Here is an 8,840-nt window from a genome sequence, read left to right as displayed (position 1 = left end):
AAAAAAAAAAAAAAAAAAAATTTTGGGGAAAACAAACCAAAAGGGTTCTAATCCCCAAAAAAAACTCATTCGAAAATGGGGAAAGGGAATTGAAACCAGGGGACGGGGACACACACACTCCGGGGGTAAAAAATAAAAAAAAAAAATTGAAAAACAGGCCACAAGTTCTGCGGAAAAGGGCACTGTGTGTTTGTTTGTGTGGTGTGTGTGGGGGTGTGTGGTGTGTGTGTGTGTGTGGGGTTTTGGGTGTGGGGTGTGGTGTGGGCTTGTGTGTGTTTGTCTGTGTTTTTGTCTGTGTGGTGTGGGTTGTGTGTGTGGGTGTGTGTGGGGTGTGTGTGTGTGTGTGTGGGGTGTGTGTGTGTGGTGTGTGTGGGTTAGGGGAGAGAAGAGAGAGAGAGAGAGAAAAGGAGAGAGAGAGAGGAGAGAGAGAGAGAGAGGAGAGAGAGGACAGAAAAGAAAACAAAAAGGGAGGGAAACGAGCCGCCCAGGGATTAAAAAAAAAAAAAAAAAACACACACAAAAAAAAACAATAAAAAAAAACCCAAAAAACCTTTTAAAAACCCAAAGCCCAAAAAAAACACACACACCCAAACAACCTATAAAAAAGAAAAACACAGACCCCCCTTTCGAAACGATATCAAAGCTTGACCCACATTGTACGGGGGATAAAGGGGCCCCCCTTTCAGAAAACTGTTAATCAAACAACAGAGCATTTCTTCATATTGCTGTAAAAAACAATTTTAAACAAATCTTTTTAAAGCCCCGGCCCCGACAGCTTTTCCCTTTTCCCCTGAGCAGTTTTGGGGAGTATTGCTTTTGAGGAGAGGGGGAGAGAGGGAGAGAGAGAGAGAGAGAGAGAAAAGGGAGAGAGAGAGAGAGAGAGAGAGAGAGAGACGGAGAGAGAAAAAAGAGAGAGAGAGAAGAGAGAGAGAGAAAAGAGAGGAAGAGAAGAGGAGAGAGAGAGAGAGAGAGAGAGAGAGAGAGAGAAAAACAGACAAAAAAGAGGACAGACGGGAAAAAAAAAAAAACCCAGGAAGACAAACAAAAACAAACGTGTTGGGGTAAAAGGAAAGGGACACCCCAGAAAGGGGCAAAAAAAACCGAGGAAAGGGGAAAAAAAAACCCAAACAGCCCAAAACCCCCAAAAAAGGGAGGAGGCACAGACCCGAATAACAATAAAAAATTTTCCTAGCTTCTCTAGCAGACACTGTCAAACGTGAATCAATACATCCCTTTCTGTAAAATTTTCTATTCCCTTCACGTCTCATTGCATGCCCGGAAATTATTAACTAGTTCTAAAAATGGGACGCGGGAAAAAATTTGCATTAGTAGTGTATAAGTAGCCGCGGGAGTAGAAATAGCAGGAAAAATAGCTTTAGTAGGGTATAAGTACCCCGGCAGGAGTAAAAAATAGCAGGAAAAATAGAATTAGTAGTCGTAAAGTACCCAAAAGGAGTAGAAATAGAGGAGAAATAGCATTAGTGGGGGTTTTAAAGTAGCCGCAGGGTAGAAATACGGGGAAAAATCCCCTTAGTGGTCGTATAAGTAGGGCAGGAGTAAAAAATACCCAGGAGAAATAGCTTTAGTGGTCATAAGTAGCCGCAGGGGGTATAAGAAAGCCCCCGGAGTAAAAATAGCAGGAAAAAATAGCATTAGGGTCGTAAAGTAGGGGGAGGGGAAAAATTTAGCAGGGGGAAATAGCTTTAGCAGTCGTATAAGTACCCGCAGAGTAGAAATAGCAGGAGAAATAGCATTAGAAGTCGATAAGTAGCCAAAGGATTTAAAAAATAGCAGGGAAATAGCATTGGGCAGTCGTATAAGTAGGCAGGAGTAAAAATAGCAGGAGAAAAGCTTTAGCGGGCGATAAGTACCCGCGGAGTAAAAATGGGCAGGAGAAATAGCTTAGCGTCGATAAGTCCCCCGGAGGAGTAGAAATAGCAGGGGGAAATAGAATTGAAAGTCGTATAAGTACCCGCGGAGTAAAATAGCAGGAAAAATAGAATTAGCATTTCGTTAAGTAGCCGCGGGAGAGAAATAGCAGGAGAAATAGCATTACCCGCTTTATAAGTACCCCGAGGAGTAAAAATAGCAGGAGAAATAGCATTGGGCAGCGTAAAGGGAGCGCAGGAGTAGAATAGCAGAGAAATAGCATTAGAAAGTCGAAATAAGTAGCCGCGGGGATTTAAAAAATAGCAGGAGAAATACCCATTAGCAGTGTATAAGTAGCCAGGAGTGGGAAATAGCAGGAAAAAATGGGCATTAGCAGTGTATAAGAAACCGGAAAGGAGTAGAAATGCAAAAAAATAGCATTACCCGTGTAAAAAGTAGCCGGGGAAAGAGAAATAGCAGGGAAATACCCTTAGCGGGCTTTATAAGTAGCGCGGGAGTAGAAATAGGGGGAAATGGGCAAAAAGCAGGGTATAATTTAGCCGAGGAGTGAAAAGCAGGAAAAATAGCTTTAGCAGTGTAAAAGTACCCGGGGGAGTAAAAAATAGAGGGAAATAGCATTAGCAGTGTATAAGTAGCCGGGGAGTAGAAATAGCAGGAAAAAATAGCATTAGTAGTATATAAGTAGCCCCCGGAGTAGAAAAGCAGTAGTAGTCGTAAAAGTAGCCGCGGGAAAGTAAAAATGCATTAGTAGTGGGTTTTAAGTAGCCGCGGGAGTAGAAATGCAGGAGAAATAAAATTTAGTAGGTCGTATAAGTAGCCCCGGGTAGTAGAAATAGCAGTTTAAAATTGAAAATGTTTAAAGAAGTTAGGGGGAAGTAGTCGCAGGAAAAACCCGCATTTGTCCCCAATAGTAAAATATAAGTAGCCCCATTTTAGTAAAGCATAGCAGTTTAATGAAAATAATTAAATAATTTAGTATTTCAGTTATTAGTAGTGGGAAAAAACAAAGTAACAATAAAAACAACATAACAAACAATAAAAACATAACAATAATAAAAACAAAAGAACAAAATAAAAACCAATAAAAAAAAATAAAAAAAAAACAAATAAAAACAATAATAAAAAACAATAATAACAAAATAACACCCCCCCAATAATAACAACAAAAATTTAAAAACAAAAAAAAAAAAACATCAACAATAATAACAACAATAATAAAAATAATAAAAACAATAATAACAATAAAACAATAAAACAATAAAACAACAATAATAAAAAAATTATAACAAAAAATTTAATAAACAACATGAGGGACAACAAAACATCCCAACATATAAAAAACAACATCAATAAGGGAAAAACCTTCACCCCAAAAAAAATTTAAATCGAAAAAAAATTATAACAAAAGAAAAAAAAAAATTTTAACAAAAAAAATTTTCAAAAACACTAAAAAATAAACAAGAAGAAACTTTAATGTGAAAACAAAAAAAAATATAAAAAAAAATATAACAAAATATAACCAAAAAAAAAACAAATCCCAAAACATAAAAAAAAAAAACCCAAAACAAAAAAAGGTTAAAAAAAAGGGAAAATGTAAAGGGGATCTTCCCGCTCATAAGGGAAACCGAAACCCGCCCAAAAAGTTGAAAGATTTAAAAAATCCCTGTTGTTTTTTGGCAACTTTTCCGGGCGCCCCCTCGGGCCCTTGCAAGTTTTTTCCTAAGGGAAAAGAGATGTCGAGTCTTTTCCCTTCTTTTTTTTTTTCTTTTTTTTATTCCCCTTTATTTCCCTTTTTTTATTCCCCTTTTTTCCTTTTATATTTCCGTTATTTTTTCCCTTCTTTTTTCCTTTCCCCTTTTTTTCTACTTCTCCTTCTTCTTTCCTGTTATTTCTTTTTTGCACTTTTTTTTTTTTTTTTTTCCCTTTTTCTTTTTCGGATAAAAGAAACATTATAAAGGTTAAAAAAAAAAAAAAAAAAAAATTCCGATATGAAAAACGGTTACCAAAAATTCAAACAAAAATTTGGGAAAAATTTAAGAAAAATTTGAAGGTTTTAAAAAATTTCTCAAAAACCCAACCCCCCCTTCTAAATTTGCAATTGCATAGGCAATATCGAAGGAAAAGGCGCATTAAAGCTTAAAATTTTTTGAGGATAACGGGGTGTCTGCTTCTTGCACGCCTTGTTGAAAGTAGCGGCTTTCAATGTGCTTGGGGAGGGGTTTTTGCATGGCTCTGTTTTATGAGGAAAAAGTTTCAAATGGCTGTTTTCTCTCTCTTTTTTTTTCTCTCCCCTTTTTTATCATCTTTTCACCTCTGTGTCTGTGTCTAGTCTCTCTGTCTCGTCCCTTCTCTATCTCACCCCCTATCCCCATCTCTACCTCTATCCTATCTCTATCTCCACTCTCAATAAACCCCTATCCCCAAACCCCATCTTAAACCCCATCTCTCTTACCTTATCCCTATCTCTCCCCTAAACCCCTACCTCTCTCCTGAAGCAAAGGATGTTCCCTTTTTTTTGTTTTTTCTCCCTCCCTTTATGTTTTACTCTGACGCGTTTTGGGCTATGGCGAAAAACCGCACTGGACAGACAAAGTGGCGAAAAGCAAAACGCGTATTTTGAATTCTCTCTGACTTCCCTTTGGGTTTGGTTTCCCAAAGTGCGCTCGCCGTATTAAAAACAAGGACAGTTTTCGTTAAGGAACGGGGGAAGTCGACCGCGGCGGTGCAGTTTCTTGGGCTATGGAAAAAATCTTGTATGGAAACTTATATTTTTGTTTATTTTAAGGGCGGGAAGGGGGTATTTACATATGATAGATAAACCTTTTTGTTGGGAAATTTTTTTATTTATATTTTGGTTTTGTAATATTTCTATTTAATTTTATTTTTTTTATACGGATATTTTTACTTTATTTTTATCGAAAATGTTTATTTATATTGGATATAATTATTTATATGGAAAAAAAATTTATTTCTATTTGGTTTTATAATTTATATGGAAATATTTTTATTGAATATAATATTTTATTGAAATTTAAATTTTTTCTATTTTGGGTTATTTATTCATATTGGATATATCTCTTTTCCCTTAAAAATTTTTATTGGATTTTATCTCTTTTCCCTTAAATAACTATTTATATTGGTAAATCTCTTTCCCTTAAATATATCAAATTTTATGGATATACCCAAATTTTTAAAGGATATTTTGGGGTTAGTTAAATCTTTCCCATTAAATAAAATTTTTTTATGTATTTAATACCCTTTCCCTTTTTAAAATATTTTTATATTTTAAGATTTTCATCTATTTAGGTATTCATATGATATTACTAGATAGATATTTTCAATTTTTAAAACATTTTTTTTGACGTAAGGTTTTTTCGGATAAACTAAATAATTTTAAAACAAATAGTTGTGTTCGTCCCCATTTAAATTTTAAAACCCCCTTAATCGGTGAGGGTTTAAAGTTCGAAGTTTAAGAAGAGGAGGTAGAAAGGGAAAAAGAAAAAAAAGGGGGGTGGTAGAAGAAGGGAAGAAGAAGAAGAAGAAGAAGGAGAAGAAGGAGAAAAGGAGAAAAAGAAAAAAAAAAAGAAAGAGATAGAAAAAGAAAAAAAAATGAGGTAGAAAAAAGAAGAATAAAGAGGTTTGAAGAAGAAGAAGAAAAAGAAAGAGATGGAAAAAGAGATATGGGGGTAGAATTTAAAAAGAGGGCTTTTCTTATTCTTCGAGAACGAGAAGAAGAAGAAGAGGCAGAAGAAGAAGAAGAAGAGGTGGTAGAAGAAGAAGAAGAAGAGGTAGGAGAAGAAGAAGAAGGAGTAGAAGAAGAAGAAGAAGAAGAAGAAGAAGAGGTAGAAGAAGAAGAAGAAGAGGCAGAAGAAGAAGAAGAGGTAGAAGAAGAAGAAGAAGAAAGAGATAGAAGAAGAAGAGGCAGAAGAATAAGAAAAAGAAGAAGAACAAGAAAAGAAGAATAGTGTTCTTTGCAAGTGTAATGTATTGTGTTATTAAAAGCCCAACATTACTCTGGCTTTTGACACTTTAAGTATTCCTGTCAAACATCATGAATTTATGATTTTAATTACATTGATCCATCAGAAATGATATTAAATGAAGCTCTTATTAAGTTTTATACAGAAAAATGTAAAATTTTTTACTGGTTATTTATTAAGGGTAAAGAGTGAATGTATTTTTATGGTCGTTTCTCTCTCTCTCTATATATATATGTGTGTGTGTGTGTGTGTGTGTGTGTGGTGGGTTTTGTGTGTGTGTGGTGGGGTGTTTTGGGGTGTGTGTATGTGTGTGTGTGTGGGGGTTTATGCATGTGTGTGTGTATGGGATGTGTGTGTGTGTGGTGTGTGTGTGTGTTGGGGTGTGTGTGTGTGTGTGTGTGTGGTGGGTGTGTGTGTGTGGTGGTGTGTGTGGTGTGGGTGTTTAGGGATGTTTGGGCTCCTTACCCCCCCCCCTTCCCCACCTCCATCCCTTTCCCCGTTTTCCCCGCCCCCAAACCCACTCTACTGACCTAAAAAGGGTTTGCTTTACTCGTGACGAATTTTTTCGTCGTCGGACAATGTTCTATTTATCTTTTAATTTCGTCCGTGTTTATTTATTTCGACCTTGTCTGCGCTGTAGGCCCTGTATACGAATTGTACTATGTGGACCAAACGAGACGGAAATTTTCGTTAAAGTTCGTAATGAAATGAGTAAACAAAATTTCTAGATAAATTTTATTAAAAATTGACGTCTGTCCACTTGATTTTCGTGTTGGTTTGTTTTCCAAAAAAAAAAAAGGTACATATAAATAGTTTCGACACAGATTCAAATCTATGAGTTGTTATTATTATCATTATTATGTATCTTTATTTCACTTAATTTATTTAATACCGGTCGTATTTTTGTTATCAATATTAACATAATAGTAATGTTATTATTATTGTTATTATTATTATTATTACTATTATTATTGTTATTATTATTATTATTATTACTATTATTATTACCATTATCATCATTATCATCATCATTACCATTTTTATCATTATCAATATCATTATCATTATTATTATCATTATCATTATTATTATTATTATCATTATGTTATCATTATTATTATGTTTTAATTATAATTATTGATATTATCATTATTATGTTTTAATTATAATTATTGATATTATCATTATCATCATTATCACTATTATCATTACTATTATTACCATCCTCATTATTATCACTTACAATATCACCATTATTATCTTTATCATTGTTATCATCTTGTAATAATAATGATGATCATGGCAGCAACAATGATATCATGGTTGTTATGCTATTATTTTTGTTATCACTGTTACTATTATAAATGTTATTGTTTATAGTAAGGTAAGTGTTTACTGATATGAATATTTAATAAAACTATATAAAAAGTTAATGACGAGTTCTGATTAAAGTATATGGCTTTGCCTATGAGTCCTTTTTCGATTCGACTTTTGTGTGATCCGAATCATATTAGAAAATGTGAAATAAAAAGAAATAATTATTTGAAATTGTAAATGTTGCCGGATAATTAAAAAAAAAATCGAGAGCTTGTTCGTTTTCTGATATTTTTTTGAGGGGGAAACTTAGGTAATTTTACTTAGTGCTTTTTTTTTAAAGATGCAAAAACGTCAAGACAGATATAGATACAGATGTATATCTGTATACATACACATACACACGCTCGTTTCATACAATATAACAAAACAAAACCCCCATATATCTGTGTATGTGTGTGTGTGTGTGTGATGTATGTCGTGGCCCTGTGGTGTGCGGTTGGGGTGTGCTTTTTGCCTATGCGTGGAGTTGCTATACTAGCGGTATGTTATATACACTTACTTCAAACACACCACACAAACACACACACACCACACCAACCCCAAAACACACACACAACACCACACAACATAATATATTAAAATATTAAAAATATATATATAAATATAATTTTATTATTAGTATATTATAAAAAAAATAATATATAAATTATATATATTATATATATAAACATTAACATTCAAACAGTTTCCTGAACGAAGGAAGCGGAGACAAACACATAAAATTTATATTGGTTCCTTCTGTCAAAAGCTATCGAGGCGCCGGTTAAATCCCCCAGTAAATTTACATCACGGACATAACATGCTTTCCTTGATAAAAAGCTTTTAACTTTATATCTTTTTTCAAAATTCAGCAAAGATTTTGCGTCCTGGCTGTTGCAAGCAGATCGATTTTTTTGTGCCTCAGGGGTTTTAAATTTCGGTGTTTTTAATTTAGTTTTTTTGTTTTTTTTTTGTTTCGTTTGCTTTCAAGGGAAAATTTGTTTTTTTTTTTTTTTTTTAAAACCTTTTGGTTTTCCCCCCCCCCCCCCCCCAAAAACCCCCCTCCCCCCCCCCCCCCATTCTCCCCCCACCCCCTCCCTCTTTCGCCCCCCCTAAAACCCCCCCCCCCAAAAACCCCCCCCCCACCTCCCCCCCCAACTCCCCCCTCCCCTTTCCCCGCCCCCTTTTTTCCCCCCCCTGCCTCCCCTTTCTCCCCTCCCCTAAAAATTTTTCTTTCTCTCCATTCTCTCCTCTCTCCTCTATTCCTTCTCTCTCCCTCCATTCCCTCCCCCCCCTCATTCCCTCTCTCTCTCTCTTCTCTTCCTCTCTCTCTCCTTTTTCCCTTTTCCTCTTCTTTCTTTCCTTCTTTCTCGCTTCATTCTTCTCCTCTTTCCTATTCTCTTCCTCTCTCTCTTTTCCCCTCATCTTTTCTCTTTCTTTCTTCCCTCTCTTCCTTTCTCTCCTTCTCTCATTCTCTCTCTCTCTTTCTCTCTTCTCTCTCTCTCCTCTCTCTCCCCTTCTTCTCTCTCCTTCTCTTCTTTCTCTCTCTTTCTCTCTTCTCTCTCTTTCTCTTCTCTTTTTCTTCTCTCTTCTCTCTCTTTCTCCTTTTTCCCC

The sequence above is a fragment of the Penaeus monodon genome, chromosome 16, assembly GCF_015228065.2.
Source record: "Penaeus monodon isolate SGIC_2016 chromosome 16, NSTDA_Pmon_1, whole genome shotgun sequence".
Classification (NCBI taxonomy): domain Eukaryota; kingdom Metazoa; phylum Arthropoda; class Malacostraca; order Decapoda; family Penaeidae; genus Penaeus; species Penaeus monodon.
Note: the sequence above shows the minus strand (reverse complement) of the source record.